Source organism: Muntiacus reevesi, chromosome X (assembly GCF_963930625.1).
Source record: "Muntiacus reevesi chromosome X, mMunRee1.1, whole genome shotgun sequence".
In the NCBI taxonomy this organism is placed as follows: Eukaryota; Metazoa; Chordata; class Mammalia; order Artiodactyla; family Cervidae; genus Muntiacus; species Muntiacus reevesi.
In genome coordinates, this window is record NC_089271.1 from 119,403,218 (window position 1) to 119,422,103 (window position 18,886).

Consider the following 18,886-nt stretch of genomic DNA (forward strand, 5'->3'; position numbering starts at 1 on the left):
AGCAAGCATAACCTCCTTTCTCTCCTGCCTGTATGACAAAGTTTAAGCCCTGGGATACTTGCTTCTTGAGTCACCATCCCTCCTTCCTTACCTGAACACCAGAGCTCATAATACTCTGCATCTGCTTTGGTCTCCTTCTGACTCATTTCCTGCAATCTCGGAAGCGCTCACATCTGTCCCAGTGCTTGGGGGCAGAGCCCTATCTCAGGGCCCTTGTCAGCGGCTGAGGCTTTGCTCCCCATGGACAGATGGCTGTCAGTTTCTTGGACTCCTCTACTCCAGTTCACTAATCAGACTACTCTATTCCATGGACTCCTCTGTTGGGCTACATTTCCCCTTAATCTCAGACCTCTTAGTGCTGATTGCTTGCCTGAATATGTGCCTGTCCCTGCTTTACATCTCATTTCAGTGGACTGATGTAGCCCACATCTCTGCCTCTGTATTGCCATGAGTCTACAGCAGTGCCATGTTACTGACTCCCAGCAATTGATATTGCAACCTAAAAGAATGATATCAGTGATCTGGACCAGACCCAAAATATTCGGATCCCCCTACTCAGACTTATCTGTCCATCGGGAGAATACGCCCTTGTCAGGGAATATGAATGGACAAGGAGACCGACCTGACATTTTCATAACAGGCAAAGTGAAACTGAGAAGGAAGGCTGAGTGATGCAGTTTAAAGGTAGCAGTGACTCTACTGCGGACATTCTGATCAGGATTGTGTCACCTTATCCTGCTAAATTTTAGGGAGTAGCCAATCCAAAATGTGTAAGCATACTTTTGCTGTCCTATTACCCAAGCCAGCAACCTTGAAGCACTATTAACTCTTTGGTTGGCCTTGCCTACCATCAGATCACTTTCCCTCTAAAAAAACATTGCCTTTTCCTATACAAGGGAAGCAAATAAGCACATTCTAGAGACTGCAATGTTCCTACCACTGTTCATTTTCTTGTTTTATTTCTTTTAGTAACATAAATCTCTGAGATTTAACAATGAACCTGGCTCCTCAGAATAAAGACTACATTTCCCAATCTCCCTTGCAGCTATGTGTGGTCATATGACTAAGTATGTGTAGGGAGGTGATACCTGCAATGTCTGAGTTATTTTCTCAAAATGAAATGGTTCACAACATTGTTCACAACTTTTTTTCAATTTTGATTAAATAAAATCCATCCTAGAAATAAAAAAAGAGGAAATTACTTAACCTGTACTTCCTTTTTGTTCCTCCCTTCCCAGGGGCAAAACCACAGACATAGCAGTGATGAAACAGTTTTACTACTTAGAGAAGGAAAATATTTCAAGGGATGATGGAACCACAAATAGAAGAACTTGGGTTATCTGCCACTAACTCCATAAGCACTATGAGTAAGTCCCTTCCTCTATCTGGGCTCCAGTTTCCCCTTCCATAAAGGGAGGGTGTGCACAAGTGATTTCCAGGAGTTCTGCTAGCTGTAAACTTCCATGTGTTTTTGAATGTCTGAAGGGCTATGTAAAGAGTTGCTCTCTCTCTCATGTCTCCTCTGTGAAAAGGCAAAGCATCCAGGGGAAGTCTCAAATACCTGTTTGTGAATGTGTGTCTGTTCATCTCATTGTTTTTGCTAGATGGACAGAGTGGGTAATCTGTGATCTATAACCATCTGGATTGGTCATTAAGACAGAGAAGAAGGAGCTATCAGAAAATGGAAGAAATGTGACAGAGGCATCTTTACTGCTCAGGAACCATCAGCCTCTATCCTAGCTTCATAGGGAGGCCAGCCTGAGGAGATGCAACCACCAGTGGGTCAACAGATAACTGAATCAGATTCTCAAAACTGGACCAAATAGTGGATGCAAGGGCATTCCCAGAGGCCACCCCTTGAAGAACTTTGGAGCAAAGTTCTCATCACGTCTCTCTTTCACTTCCCAGGCTTGGCACCTCCCAATATTCCCACAGTGGGAAACCCTCCAGGCTGTTCACTAGGGTTGGCAGGTTTGCTTGAGGTGCCGATTGGGACACTGCTCTGGATGGCCTCCAACTTGCCAGGTAACTGGTTGGAGCAATCAGAGGAGCCCTGATGGGACAGACCTTGCATGCCATTTTGGTTCCTTGCTGGGAAGACAGATAAACTTCCTATGAAGATTGGTACACATGCACTCTGGGAGGTTTGCTGATCAAAGGGCATCAATTATGCCTTTGTTCACGTTTTTCTCTTAGTACGTAGGACCCTAAAGGCCCATCTTCTGCCTTGAGTACTAGGCGCTGGAAAGGGCTAAAGTCTGTGAATCTGTATGTGAATGAGTGTCTGTTCATCTCATTGTTTTTGCTAGATGGACAGAGGGGGTAATCTGTGATCTACAGCCATCTGGATTGGTCACTAAGACAGAGAAGAGATGAGCATTGAGTATATAGAGGTCCAGCCATCAAACAGAAAGGACACTGGGGCCCTGTTTCTCCCCAACCGCTTCTCGACTCAGCCTCACCTGCCTGACTTCTCTTTGCTGATGCTGTTACTTTGCCTTTGCTTACCTTGGAAACAAAAGGATAAGGAGCCTGGGCACATTAGTGGAGACATTTTGGAAGAGCTAAACCATGTGCAGCATTAGTTCAATGCCAAGGAGTTTTTTAAGGGCAGGAAGGAGGAAGGCACAGAATATTTATATGAAAGCACCTTGGTCGAGTTATACCAAGGATCACTGCTGCTCCATCTTTATTCATGTGTCAACTGGATCATCTTGATCTTATGTATGTGTTCTTAGTTGCTCAGTCTTGTCTGACTCTCTGCAACCCCATAGACTGTAGCCCGCCAGGCTCCTCTGTCCATGGGATTCTCCAGGCAAGAATACTGGAGTAGGTTGCCACGCCCTCGTCCAGTGGATTTTCACAACCCAGGGATTGAACACACGTCTCCTGCATTGCAGGCAGTTTCTTTACCCACTGAGACACCAGGGAAAATTCTACTTTATGGGCCTCAAATAAAACAACCTAGGTGAAAACCTTTTATAAATGCAATACAAATGTTTGGTTTTGTTATATGATTCTATTTGAGAACACAATGAAATCTTCCACGCTACAAAGTATATCACTCACTAACCCATGTGATCAAATCCCATACTGGTCAGGACTTGTGCTAATGCCCATGCATATATATTCAGAAATTATTCCTTGCTTAGCATTGCCCTGCTCCAAAGTCCTATTTAAAAAACATATACCCCACTCCCCAGGACACTCCCCCTCAAGGACAGTCCCTTAAGCATCTAGGATGTTAGCATGAAAGAGTTTATCAGACTTTTCCTTTCTGAAAATGAGCAGTACAAAACCACAGGTTATCTGTGGGAAGAGGATTTGGAGACTGGAGGTTTAAAAAACCTGATGTCCTTATGCTTAACCCCCATTGATTCTTTTTAAAATCAATCATTATTTTACCTAATATATGCTGATTTACAATAGCATACTACTGTATCTAAAGGCTTATACTACTAAAGAAAAAAAAAAAAAAGCAAGACCCCATCTCTTTGTCTTCCTTCCTTTCCTCCCAACTTGCCCTACCTCACTTTCAATGTTTTAACTGTCTTTCCTGACATTTACTTCCATATTGCTAAATAACATTCATGCATTGTTATCTTTTGAATCATTATGATTAATCTATTGGAGTCATGTTGTCATAGATGGGGATTCAATTTTTTTACAAATCCCCCCTCCTCTCTTCTTGCGATAGTTATACCACAATTTAAAGTTTGCCTCATGAGTACACAAATGTTATTTACTGGTGAGCCAGGCAGTTAACTAGGAAAGCAGAGCTTTCAGATTCTCTCTGAGTTTTGTTGTTGTTGTTTAGTTTTGTTTGGGTTTTGAGGCCTTTTACTCCCTAGAAATATCCCTCCTGGGGCCCTCTGCCCTGCTCCAATCTGAATCCTTTTCTTTCTAAACTTGCTGCACAGCTGTTATCTTATAAATCCCTTTCACCTCTCCCCTGGATGGCATTCCTGTTTTGTGAATCTCTTTCTCGGTTTACATTTTTATTTTGGTTGAGCATCACCAACTGAGCAAGGGTTCATGATAGGTAACATTTTTAAGTGCATATTTGAAAATATTATTTTTATTCTGCCCACATTTTCCTCCTCTCATTTTCCTTCTCTTTCCACTGCAGTATTTACTGAGCACCTGCTAACTGTCAGGCACTATGCTAACTGCTACATTAACAAATACAAAATGAATAAGACATGGTCCCTTCCTTCAAGGCATTCAGTACTTAGGGAAGGAAACAGCTATACAGCAGATGACATCCATATAATGTCACCCCTGCCCTTGTAAAGAAACATATAGAGTAATATGGGAACCCAGAAGAGGGCCTTAAGGAAGCCTTCCCAGGTATGATGTTTAAGCTGAGTGTTAAAGGGCACTATACTCATTTTCTATGGCTACTATAATACCATTGCCTTAAAAACAACATCCATTTATTATTTCCTAGTTCTGCAGGTTTAGAAGTGTGGGTACAGGGTACGTTGGCTGGTTCCTATACTTTGAACCTCATAAGGTAATACCAAACTGTCAGCAGCTACAGTCCTTTCTGGGGCTCTGGAGTTGAATTCACTTCCAAGCTCATTCAAGTTGATTGCCAAATTCCGTTCTCTGCAGTTGTAGGACCGAGGTCCCCGTTTCCTTGCTGGCTGTCAGCCAGAGGCCAGTCTTTGTTCCTAGAAGCCACCTTCATTCTTTCCCATGGTTTCCATGTGGCTTCCTTCCAGCAAGAGTGAGTTGAGTTCCTGTCACACTTCCGCTCTCTCTGACGACTCCTTCTGCCAAATATCTCTGACTCTAGCTAGAGAAAGTTCTGTGCTTTCAAGGGCTCATGTGCTTAGATTGGGCCCACCCAGATAACCTAGGATTATCTAACCTATCTTGGGGTCCATAATCTTAATTATTTCTGCATAGTTCCTTTTATGATATAATGTAGCATACTCACAGGTTCCAGGGGTTAGGAACTGGATATATTTGGGTCCCATTCTGCCTAAAACAAACTAAGATCATGGCATCCAGTCCCATCACTTCATGGCAAATAGATGGGGAAACAGTGGAAAGAGTGGCTGACTTTATTTTTCTGGGCTCCAAAATCACTGCAGATGGTGATTGCAGCCATGAAATTAAAAGACGCTTACTCCTTGGAAGGAAAGTTATGATCAACCTAAACAGCAGCAGAGACATTACTTTGCCAACAAAGGTCCATCTAGTCAAAGCTATGGTTTTTGTGGAGGTGAGAGTTGGACTATAAAGAAAGCTGAGCACCAAAGAATTGATGCTTTTTAACTGTGGTGTTGGAGAAGACTCTTGAGAGTCCCTGGGACTGCAAGGAGATCCAACCAATCCATCCTAAAGGAGATCAGTCCTGGGTGTTCATTGGAAGGACTGATGTTGAAGTTGAAACTCCAATACTTTGGCCACCTCATGCGAAGAGCTGACTCATTTGAAAAGACCCTGATGCTGGGAAAGATTGAGGGCAGGAGGAGAAGGGGACAACAGAGGATGAGATGGTTGGGTGGCATCACCGACTTGATGGACATGGGTTTGGGTGAACTCCAGGGGTTGGTGATGGACAGGGAGGCCTGGCCTGCTGCGGTTCATGGGATTGCAAAGAGTCGGACACGACTGAGTGACTGAACTGAACTGAACTGAACTGCCTACAACAATTGCATTCAGGAAAAATGGGAGAAAGAGTGTTCAGGGCAAGGCCTGGAGAGATGAGAAAACATTGTTTTCTGAAAACTGTAGGCAGTTCAATATGACTGGCACAAGAATCAAAATTAGTCTGAAAAGAGAGGCAGGGGTCAGATAACAATGAGACCTCACTATTCCAGCTCTCTTATTCTCTTTAGTGTCTCTATTTCCATGTTTTCTTTTGGGTATGCTGTATTGGAATGATCAGAATGTTTCATCTCAACTCTTCTGTACTGCCAGTTGAAACTATCTGTTCTCCCCATCTGAACTCATCCAGGTTGATCCTAGCCTCCATCATGGCCTGATTTCAATGCCAGCCTTCAGCCTCTCTGCTTTCACACTCATCTCACTGCTCACAGTTCTGGCAAGTAAGTGTCTTTGCAATTGGTGCATTTGCCATCTGGATGGCCATATGTAATCCCATAAATCCTGGTCTAATTTTCCCACAACACTACTTTCATCATGTCAGCACAGTGCTCAACGGATTCTGATGGCTCTTCTTGGCCTGTGGAACCCAGACCAAACTCTTCAGCCTGCTTTGACAAGTCTGAGTCTACCCTAGCATGCCAACATTCTCACATACTCCATCCTCGTCAGCCTGGCCTCTTCTTTGCCTTCAGCCCATCATATTCACTCTCTCATGCTTTTGCTCTTCCCCCCCGCCTTTCAATCAGAATGCCTCATTCAAACTGTGCCTAGCCTTTGAAATCACATATTCTTCATGAAACTTTAAGACTTGAGCTACTGTTAGTCTTTTGTTCATCTTCCTAACTTCCCAGAGCACCTGATGTGTGCCTGCACTGTGAAGCTTTACTTTTAGTTATATCCATTTCACTCTTCATAAACTTTCTTTGACTTTAACGATGATATTTTTGGAAGTCTTATCTTTTCAACTGCACTATATGCTACTTGAGGACAGGTCCCATGCCCCATTAGATTTTGGTTGTGGTTTTTTTTTTTTTTTTTTTTTTTGAGTTTTTATCCAAATATCAGACATATTGTATACAAATTAGAGAAATGTGAACATGCATATGTATTTCTGTTCCATCTATAAATTAGTCATCTAAACTCAATGGGAGAAGCTTCCCATAATATTTTTTTGACAAAATTGTGAAATCATTCCCTTTGCTGTCAGAAATTTTTACCAAGTTTCTCTGTATATTTATAATATTCCATGGCAATGAATATGTATACTTACCCTTGTTTTCTCTGTTTTTCTTACACAGGCCAGTGTTTTGTCACTGGGCCAAACATGTACATGATTTATTGGCAGTGGTATTGTTTAATCTAATACTTATATAGTTTTCACTGGGCAATGATGGAGGAGAGAACTACCCTTTGGAGAAGTTGCCAAAATTTGCCCTAAGACATTTTGCAAATAAGATACTGGATTTACTGCAAAATTCATTCCATTAAACAAAAGTGTATAGTCAATTCAGTTCCAAATCACGAAGTCCATAAGGTTCTAACTAGAGGGCTTCAGGGGGACTCAAAAACTCAAATCTTTCTTTGATTTTAAGCAGAAAGCTATTACTACAAGTGCCGACAGTTGATAAGTTTGAGACATATGGTCCTATTCTCTTTCTCCAAAATGAGAATGGTGCATTTAGTGGTAAATTGATAGTGTGAGTAAATCTAGCACTTGAAAGAATTTAATTACATTTCCCCCATCTTCAGTGTAAACACCAGACAAAATCTATCCTGCTGGTAAGGGGAGGTAATGGAATTCCCCTATGGCAAATGGCTATTGAAGCAGGACTAGTTCCTTTTGAAGAGGCAGGAATGATGCTCCTGCAAGATAGCCTGGAGTCAACTGTAGATAAAGACTCTGCCATTTTGAGAGGGAGATAGATCACAAAAGAGCACTAACATGTCGGCTTCTCAGGAGCATCAAACACTCATTCCTGTGAACTCTTACACAGTAGCCGATAGGTGATTCCCCAGCTAAGGAACCCATTCTCAGCACACTGGTAAACTATATTGCAAATACAGACACACACTGGCAGGGGTGGGGGCAGGAGGAATGGTACTATAGAAGGTGCAGACTTTAGTTAACAAATATTCCAGAATAATACTAACATTTAAGGAGGTAATAACTGCTTTGGAATTCTAGAAACCTGAATGGCTACTTGAAGTTTTCATGACTGTTTTCTTCCCAAAAAGGAAAAGAATTCACAGAGAGACTTTAACCAACTGGGAAAACTATGCAATAGATAATAATCAGTTCAGTTCGGTTCAATCACTCAGTCGTGTCAGACTCCGCAACCCCATGGACTGCAGCACGCCAGGATTCCCTGTCCATTACCAACACCTGGAGCTTGCTCAAACTCGTGTCCATCAAGTTAGTGATGCCATTCAACCATCTTATCATCTGTTGTCCCCTTCTCCTCCCGCCTTCAATCTTTCCCAGCATCAGAGTCTTTTCCAATGACTCAGTTCTTTGCATCAGGTGGCCAAAGTACTGGAGCTTCAACTTCAGCATCAGTCCTTCCCATGTATATCCACAGTTGATTTCCTTTAGGACTGACTGGTTTGGTCTCCTTGCAGCCCAAGGGACTCTCAAAAATCTTCAACACCACAGTTCAAAAGCATCAATTTCTTCTATGTTCAGTTTTCTTTATGGTCCAACTCTCACATCCATACATGACTACTGGAAAAACCATACATTTGACTAGATGGACCTTTGTTGGCAAAGTAATGTCTCTGCTTTTTAATATGCTGTCTAGGTTGGTCATAGCTTTTCTTCCAATGACCAAGTGTCTTTTAATTTCATGGCTGCAATCACCATCTGCAGTGATTTTGGAGCCCAAGAAAATAAAGTGTCTCACTGTTTCCATTGTTTCCCCATCTATTTGCCATGAAGTGATACACCACCTCAAAAAAGCCACCTCATCTTTTTCCATGTGCCCCTTCCCTTCCCACAGTTCATTTCAGTAGTGCCACTTACTCCCCAGGATCTTTGCACCCCCACCTTTTTTGTTCATGCCCTCTCCTTTGCCAGAGATGTTCTTCCTTCCTTGCCTCTTGTCTGCTTGAGGGAGTCCTCCTTCTTCTTTAATATTTAAATATTTAATATTTAAGGGGAACCTTCTCCATGAAGGTTTCCAGACTCACCCCCCACCGCCAAGAGCTAATCATTGCTTCCTCGGTGCTACCCCTTACTGGAGCCTGTCCAAGTGTCCACCATTACACCTGAAATTTTGTATCATGTCTTTGCATGTTTATTTCTTATCTCTTAAGTATAAGTTCATTGAAAGCAGTAATGTGAATTTTTAACTCCTATCATATCTGTCGCCTTTAGCACAGGAACCAGCACATAGTGGTTGCTCAGTAAATGTTTGTTAATTGAAAAATACATTACTTAAGTACAAAGAATAAAGCAAATATGCTAAAGCAGTCTGCCAAGGATCATTTCATCATTTTAATCATTTTATTGATCAATCCCAATCACCACCTCATTTATTTATTTGTAGACATTAAGAATAATGTCTTTCTCTATTTTAGCACTGACAATTGTCTATCTCACATTTCTTATTTTTATATATTTTATTCTTTCTTTGATAGACTGCCAGTTTTTGAGGGTAGGTGAATGTTTCATTGGTGTGTACAATAGGCACTCAATAACCATTTGTTGGTTCCTTACTTGTGCATAGCTCTACACAGTTGACAAGTCTCTTCACAGTGACCCAATGAGATAAGCAAAGCACTATTCTCTGTCCCTCCTCTTGTTTCAGTTTTAAAAGAAACTGATGATCTGAATGTACCAGAGCCTTGCCTGCCTTCAAGTGGTGGGCAAGAATTAGGGCTGCAAGCCCTGGGAGGGCCCCTGCTTCTTGAGCTGAGATCTTTTGATCTTTCCCCTGGTTTTCCCTATCTAGACCAACCAGCTTCCCTCTGCAGGGGATGTTTTTTGGGAGAATAGTCTCCATTTGGTTCATTGATGTAGAATATCTAAATGAATGGGGTTTTGGGGCTTGTGTGTACTACTCATTTCAACTTTTATTGTCTTGTAACATAACTTAAAGCAAGTCTTATACCACATTCTGTATGTTTTTCATGAAGCAGCAACAATGTAGATTTTAAGAAAACTTCTCAACTCAAAACTATAATTTGCATGTTTTAAACTTTTAAAAAATTGAGACATAATTGACATATAACATTATATTAGTTTTAGGTAGACAACATCATGATTCAGTATTTGTATAAATCGCAAAATGTAATTGAATGTTTTGACAATGAGTAGTAACAGCTGCCATACTAAAGTGTCCAAAGGACATCTGACAGGGCCTGGTCTTTAGTAATGTGTGACTTCTTCCTGCTTTCTGGAGCTGAGACAAAGAAAGTAATCTTTCTCTTGTGCCAGCCTAGATCAAATTACATCAATATCCACATTGGTTCAGTAGTTAGTCAATCACATAATCAATGTGAAAAAACAATTCTGTGCATTTTATACCATGCATTATACTTCAACATCCATTCAAATACATTACTGCATTCAGACCATCCCTCAATCCTGAAACAGGAGGTAAGGTAAATATTTTTATCCCCAGGTGCAAGATAAGAAAATAGTTCAGAATTATCACCTAGGTAATCAGTGAATTACCTAGGGTTGGATAGTTACCATTTTCTTGGCTGTACAAAATGGTAGAAGTCTGGAGATGAGTTAAAAGAACTATTACCAGGGACCAAGGTAAATATATGCTATGGATCAAGAGACTTGAAATGAGATAACAGAAAGCAAACCACGCAACAAAAGAGGGGAAAACCCTTTTGTAACTAACTGGCAAATTTGAAAGGGTTAGTGTTGAGAAACAAGTAGCAAATAAAAAAAAAAATCATGTTGATTACGTTACCCTCTGGCAGGCAAGTATGGAAGCAGTGGTATACTTGGGTTGGTTAAACTAGTGTTACAACACCCCACAAAAGAAAGTGTGCTAAGAATGCCAACATTGCTAACTGTGCAAGAACTCTTCAAATACACTATGGAGAAGGGTTCTTTTATGATACTTGGTGAACTCCAAGATCTTGATTACTATTGATATGCCGTTTAACTTCTTTTAACCTTAGTTTTTTCACCTATAAAATGGGGGATATGATGCCTACTTCAAAGAGGACTGCTGTGGGAGTTATCTAGCTCATTTAGCACAACGGATTCCTGAGTGGAGGGAGAGGTTCAATAAGTGTTACTTTAAGAGGTCTTCCTTCAGATGAAAGATGCTATTTGTCCCAAAACTATAACAGCAAGAATCAGTCAGGTATAATATATAACTGCTTATAATGTAGCTGGTGTGTCTAATGAAAGAAACCCTGAAATCACAAGCAAGCCAGAGGAGTACTGCTGCCTTTCAAACTGTTTCCCTCGGGAGAATATCTACTTTTTCTCGTGATGCTCAAAACATCTCTAGGAATAAGAATTGCTTTCAGAGTCAATTACATGGCCGTCAAGAAAACCAATCTCATTTGTTAATTGTCACACTTCATTTTCAACTCAAAATGTATGGCCTAGCTCTATCACTCGTCTTATTCATTTGACTTCACTCTAAGTGACACACGGCTATTCCCAAACACCTTGTCTATTCTCCAGTGACCAAGATCTATTCCAACCCAGTAAATTTAAACATGTGCCACAGGCTATGATGGGACTTATCAAGTATCTGAATAATCTTTCAAGGATATTATTTCAAAGAGACCGAACACATGCTTCAGTTCTGGCATGTTTGTTTTTAAATCAATGTTATCACTTCATATTAGCCATGTATAAATAGATATTTGGAGCAGAATAAACAAAACTGAAGCTAAGACAAATATCATAGCTTTGTTATGCTGTTGGAATTGTGTCATTGTCACATATACAAACACTCCATCTCTACCTCAGTACTTGAAGCCTTCTTGAGTACCTGTAGCACATCTGCTAAATATGCATAGAACCATTCAATCCTTATTTTGATTTTTAAGAACATGGACAGTGTCTTGTACAACTTTGGTTCCCCTGGGGCACCTAGCCCAGTGCCTCACATTGAGTAGAATCATAGATTCATAGACAACAGAGCTAGAAAGAGCGTCAGGAGATTGAAACTCAGAGAGAAGAAGGGATGGGTCTGTTGTGTAAGAAGTTAGAGTGCTGTTTTAGAAGCAGGCTTTCAAACCCAGACCTTCATACTTCTCTGTGCCCTGCTATAGCCAGCATGCCACATTTCAGTGGTTGATAAGATCTCCTGGTTGCTTATTATTAGAGTGAACTTTGTATATCCAACATGGGTTGGCAGCCTTATTTCTGTAACTCCTCTGACTTCTGATTTACTGCTGGAAATACATTACACATTGGTATAATGGTCCCAGTTCAAGCCCCAGCCACTCATTTCCTAACATGATACTGCATATGTGCTTTTCTTGATGTACAGGCAAAAATCAGCAGAATCTCTTTTATAATACCTAGCAGTCAGTCTCAAATACTTCACAAAAATCCCCATTATTCATAATAATACATGTCCAATTTTACTTCACTCAAATAATAGTGTTAACAGATATTAATGACATATTTGTTTGGATCAATATAAGCAGATATAAAAATAAACAAATAATGCAGCTTGTTTACCTTCAGCCCATATGGAGTAGTAAGCAAACATTGTCCAATTGCCAGTAACACCCAAAATATGAAGTTGTGCTCAATCAAAATGTTGGTTTAAACGATGTGATTATGTAATGTGATTATATTATGATTACATTAGGCAAAAGTCCAACCAGAAGAACCAAATTTTTTTACTTTTATTATTTTTTTCTCTCTGCAGTATTTTTTTAGCCTTTTATTTTATATGGAGTATAACTGGTTAACAGTGTTGTCATAGTTTCCGGTGGACAACAAAGGAACTCAGCCATACATATACATGTATCCATCCCCCCCAAACTCCAGGCTTCCACATAACATTGAGTGGAGTTCCCTGTGTTATACAGTAGGACCTTGTTGGTTATCCATTTTTAAATACAGCAATGCATACATGTCAATCGTGTACGCTCCCTAACTATCCTTTCCCCCCTGCCATTCTTTCCCCCTGGCAACCATAAATTTGTTCTCTAAGTCTGTGAGTCTGTTTCTGTTTTATAAATAAGCTCATTTGTATCATTTCTTTTTAGATTCTGAACATAAGGGATGTCACATGATAATTAATATTTAATAATACACCAGGGCTTCCCAGGTGGTGCCAGTGAACTTGCCTGCCAATGTAGGAGACATAAGAGACGAGGGTTCTGTCTCTGGGTTGGGAAGATCCCCTGGGGAAGGGACTGGCAACCAGCTCCAGTATTCTTGCCTGGAAAATTCCATGGACAGAGGAGCCTGAAGTACAAATTTGCTAGTTGTTTGGGGGTCACTTTTCAAATCATCAAGCTAGCACTTCTAAATAACACAACTATCTACTGCCACAAACCTTCAACATCTTGTCTTTTAACTCATGAAAACATGCTGTGAGCCACCACGTGCTCAGTCACGTCCAACTCTGTGACCCCATGGACTGTGGCCCACCAGGCTCCTCTGTCCATGGGGACTCTCCAGGCAAAAATACTGGAGTGGGGTGTCATACCCTCCTCCAGGGGATCTTCCCAACCCAGGGATCGAACCCAGGTCTCCTGCGTTACAGCTGGATTCTTTACCGTCCGAGCCACCAGGGAAGCCCATAAATGTGGATTAGCAAAAACAGAGTCTTTGGAGATTGTAAATTCGGAGACTATCCCTGGTAGTGACTCCGAATTAGATTCGCCTCCTTCAGGTAAAAGTCTCGAAGTCTCTTGTTCCTCTTAATTCTCTACCTAACCCATCTTCTAAGCCAGTGTCAGTAAGTTGGTTTTACTGCATATGGATGAGTGGACTCAAGTTTGATTTGGTAACAGAAGTAGGCAAATTTTGGGTATATTATGAAGTTAATTCCTTTAGCATCTCCACATGGATTGGATATGGCAGGAGAGAAATAAAAGTCTCAAGGATCACTGCAAGGGTTTGATCTGAATAGCTGGAAGCTGAAACTGTCATTTACTGAGATTCTGAAGATCACTGAGGAGCATGGGTTTTTCCTCTTCTCCTTTTTTTTTTGAGGAGAGGTGGTTGTCAAAGTTCAGTGTTGGATATGTTAAATCTGAGATGGCTGAATACAGACAAATATAACTATAGAGTAAGAGTGAATCTAGAGCTGAAGGGAGTAGTCTGGACTGTATGTGGAAATTTGGGATTCTGCAGAATAACAGGTGGTGTTTAGGCCATGAGACTGGGTATAAATTTACTAAAACCAAAACCATGATGAGCTTAGTTGTACTAAAACATAAAGGATGTGAAGGTGAGGGATGTACTTAGAAGGCAAGCAGGGAAGAGCAACTATACACCAATAAAATGGACAACCTAGAAGAAATGGACAAATTTTTAGAAAGGTACAACCTCCCAAGACTGAACCAGGAAGAAAGAAAATATGCACAGACCAATTACCAGTAGTGAAATTAAATCAGTGACTTAAAGACTCCCAACAAAGGTCCAGGACCAGATGGCTTCACAGGCGAATTCTACCAAACATTTAGAGAAGAATTAATGCCTATCCTTCTGAAACTATTCTAAAAAGTTGCAGAGGAAGGAATGCATTTGAACTCACTCTGTGAGGCCACCATCACCCTGATACCAAAACCAAAGACAGCATAATAAAAGAAAATTACAGGCCAATATCACAGATGAGCACAGATGCAAAAAATCTTATAAAATACTAGCAAACTGAATACATTAAAAGGATCATACATTCATGATCAAGTGGAATTTATCCTAGGGATGAAAGGATTTTTCAATGTGTGTAAATCAATCAGTATGATGCGCCACACCAACAAATTGAAGAAAATGACTATATGATCATCTCAATAGATGCAGAAGGTAAGCAGGGACAAGATTATAGATGACCTTATAGTCTATGCATACGTATTTGCAGTCTATCTTGATAGGGAACTGCTGAAATCAACAGAAAGATGTAGTCAGACTTGCTTCAAACACACTTGCTTCATGACACTGGTGGCAGTGTAGGAGGATTAGAGATATACACACTATTATCTAGGCTATTACAAAGTTTAGGAAAGAACTGTCACACAAATGCTTCTCAAATCTCTCCACATACCAGACCAGACATAGGATGGGACAAACTCCCAGGGCTCAAAGTGAAACTTTATGTTAATTTTGTTCATCTTGTCCACATGGGAAGAGTATTCAATGAGTTAATGGCACCAGGGCTGTGGTCAGCTTGAAAACTAGATTTCTGTGTGTGAAGTAATTCATTATTTAGACATTTAGGAACTGGCTCACCCTTACCTCAACACTTTAATCCTGCAGCTTTGCAGTTGACACAAAATTGAGTTCCACACCATTCAAATATGAAGGTCAAACTAAGACTTACAGTTCTCTAGAGCCACCGTTATTCTCTCAGGGGCCTCTTTTCCACTGATGTCACAGCGGCAAGGAAGTGTGTTGTGTCTTCTTTTCTAGAATCCCGGAAATGTATTTTATTTTTATTGTTATAAAAACTTTGAAAATAAAAGAAAAAAAAGTGGGAGTTTCTAATTTAATCTATTGCTGACACCTAGTGCTGGAACTCTGCAATATTCAACTAGCTGCTCCAAATTTTTTTCTAAAAAAATTAACAGGATTTATACAGTACCAGCCTTTTAAAGCATTCAGGCACCAGTTCTTATAAATGACTAAGAACTCAATGTTTAGGCAATTTCTTTCTAGTCTCAATTTTGGTTACCTGCTGGGGAAGTTCCTGAAAGCACATGAAGGCCCAAGTAAATCTGAATTTCCCTTTCTGTAAGTTGTGGACATATAGGATAAAGTCCCCTTGGAAGTTGAGTCAGATGGGACTGAAATCCGCAATGTTTTCATAACCATACTTTCAACTACTGAAGAATCCTCAAGTACACATTAAGGGTTTATACTAAACAGGTGAAATTTAGCCTGCGTGGAACTACTGTAAACTACCATGTGCAAAAAAGAATGAACTAGTAAATGGGGGAGGGCGAAATGACTTCTTTTTATCCCCAGTTTTATTGAGATATAATTAGCACAGAACACTGTGTAAAGGTAACGTGTGCAATGAGGTAATTCCATATATGGATATATTGTGAAATGGTGACCACAATAAGGTTAGTTAACGCATCTGCACCTCACTTACTTACTTGTTTGTGTGTATGTGTGGTGAGAACATCTAAGATTTACTGTTAGCAACTTTCAAGTACACAATACAGTATCGTTAACTATAGTTGCAAGGCTGTGCATTCCAACTCTAGAATGTATTCATCTTATAACTGAAAGTTTGAACACTGACCACCTTCACTCATTTCCCTCATACACTTCCCCTGACAATCATCAATTTACTGTTTCTGTGAGGTTTTTGGTTTTTTGAATCTACATATGGGTGAGGTCATACCATATTTGTCTTTCTCCGTTTGACTTCTTTTTCACCTAGCATAATGCCCTCTAGGTTTATACATGTTGCACAAATGTCAGTATTTCCTTCATTTTTTGTGACTGAGAAGTCTTTTATTTTACACATATTAAATAAAAAACATAAAATATGTATAAATATGAATAATACTTAGTTGATATTTGAACTAGCCTGGTAGTTTCAAATGAATGATATTCATTTGAAATGAATAATTATCTGAGAGGCATGTCTTTCATGTCTTTAGCTTTCTAAAGTTCAAACCTGATCATAATCACTGTTCATTAAACACATGCCAGGCATTTAGGTAATTTTTTCTTACTTAATCATCACAACACCTAACTAAGGTAAATGCTATTTTCCCCTTTACACATGAGGAAAGGGAAAGCCAACGAAGGTTAAGTAACTTGCCCCAGGTCATACAAGTAGCAGAGCCAATATTAGAACTTAGGTCTGGATTCTGATCCCCTTTTTGCTCAGGGCAGTACTGCTCCACCTTCCAGAAACCGCCTTCCATGACTTCCTACAGCCTCCAGAGCAAAAGCCAAACCCCTCAGCTTACTACATAAGGCTTCTCTTTATCTGCGAATGGCCCCTACTATCCTGTGGGGCCTCGGTGCCTACAGGCGAATCACTGACTCCCCAAATCCTCCCCTGATGCCCTACAGAAGTCCTTCAGAGCACCGCGGCCATGTCTCTATCATGGCTCTCACCACACTTTAATATAAATATTGGCTTCATTGTCTGTGTTCCTCAAATGGCCACGCACTCTTTAGGGGACTCTGTCTTAACCATCTTTTTATTCCCACCATCTAACAAAGGACTTGGCATGGAGTAGGAATTCAACTAATGTGTGTTGAGTGAATGAGTGAATTAATTAATGAATTTTGATCAGGGAAGGTCTAACTACAAAGTCCTACCACTTTTTATAACAGTGTGCTTAAAGTGTGCTCCTAGGATCAGCAGCAGCCATGTCATCCGGGAATCTAGACGTGCAAATTATTGGCCCTGCCCTGGAGTTGGAAACTCTGGGACTGAGACCCAGCCATCTGTAATGTAACAACACCTCCAGGTGACTCAGATGCATGGAAATAAAGAGTATGATTAAACACCAGATTAAAATTTTCAATAAACATGCAGATATAAACAATAAAAAGATCCTGGTTATTATTAAAACTAATTCCTTACATTTATTTAGTACTTGATGAATTAGAAAAGGCTTTTTTCCTGACTGCTACCTTTGGAGTTAAAAAAGAAATGAAAAGGGAAAATGATTAAGGAGTTCAGATCTGTTTTAGGTACATACCTATCTGGTAGGCCTCTGAGTTCCAAGGAACTAGCTCTCTGAGCTGTCACATCTGGAAAACAAGAGTTATATGTTTCCAGAGGAGTGTTTGCATGGCCGGGCTGGGGTAGCGGCATACACGATGAGCAGTCCTTCTGGTGAAATCCCATTGGGTGGATGAAGGATTCCAGGTGGGCAAGGTTTAATGTGATTAAATACTAATTGGAAAGCTAAAGGTACGGGGGAAAAGACATACTCAGGCATTGAGTGGTACATGAGCATTTTAAACACTTTACACAGACATGAAGATTCGGTAAGTAAAAGCAGCAGCTTGCCAAATTATATGACCCCATTCTTAGTTTAAAAAGTATTATTTCATTCTCAGAGGAAAAAAAATATGTGAATGGCATTAAAATATAATGGTGATTTTTCCTTTGGCTAGTGGGATGGCCTTTAATTTTTTTTCAAAATATTTTACCAAAGCATTTTTTAATAATGAGGAAAAGATAACAAAGGTATAAAATGGATTCTGTGTGTACCCGGCGGGTACTGACATGCAGAACTGACAGGTGGTGTAGCCAGAGGCAAGATTTTAAAAAGAAGATTGAATCTTTGAGGCTGGAAAGAACCCAGGACAATCTGATAGCAAGAGGCCTCCTGAAAACACTGAAATAAGAAGAGGCAATGCTCTGCTAAAGATTTCTGTAGGCAAAGACCAAAGACACTACCGACTCAGCCTTCTGCAGTTTAACTCAAAGGCAACTTCAAGCAAAAGAGAAGAGCCTGCAAGGTGGATAGGACATGGCTTGGTCTTTCCCCCTACCCCCACCCCAACCCCCACCTCCCAGGACCTGGAAAGTGGAGGGTTCAATTATCGAGAAGAGTTAATAACTCCAGTAATCACAACGAAAGGAAGTATAAACTAAAAGCAAGGAATAAGAGAAATGAACAACTAGTGCCTGAAGCAAACTGTTTAGCACTTGAAACCTGTGCCAAGCTAATTGCATAAAAATGAGATTATGTACCTGTAACTTACATATACTGCATACAGTTTACACTCTAAGATTTCTTGGCTGTGGTAAAAATCGGCTGTATTCTTGAAAATGGTTGCCCCAGCAATAGTTACTTTGGAGTAGAGATTCATACAGAATTAAAGCAAAAGTTCTAAATCTCAAGGGCACACTCTTGGGAGAAGTGACCCCTCCTCCCGACTTTGAGCCTTGGGAGTGGAAAGTTATTATTTGCGCAGTTACATTTATTGAGCAGTTAGTGATTGGAAGGCTAAGAGCTTTTAATGGATTGACTCATTTATTCTTCAGAGGAGCCCTATGAGTTAGATACTGCTATTATGCCCAGCTTTACAAATAAGGGAATCGAGATCTAGCTGGCAAAGGGCAATGTTAGGACTGTCTGACTTTGACACCCAAATTCCTTCTGTAACACTAGCCTG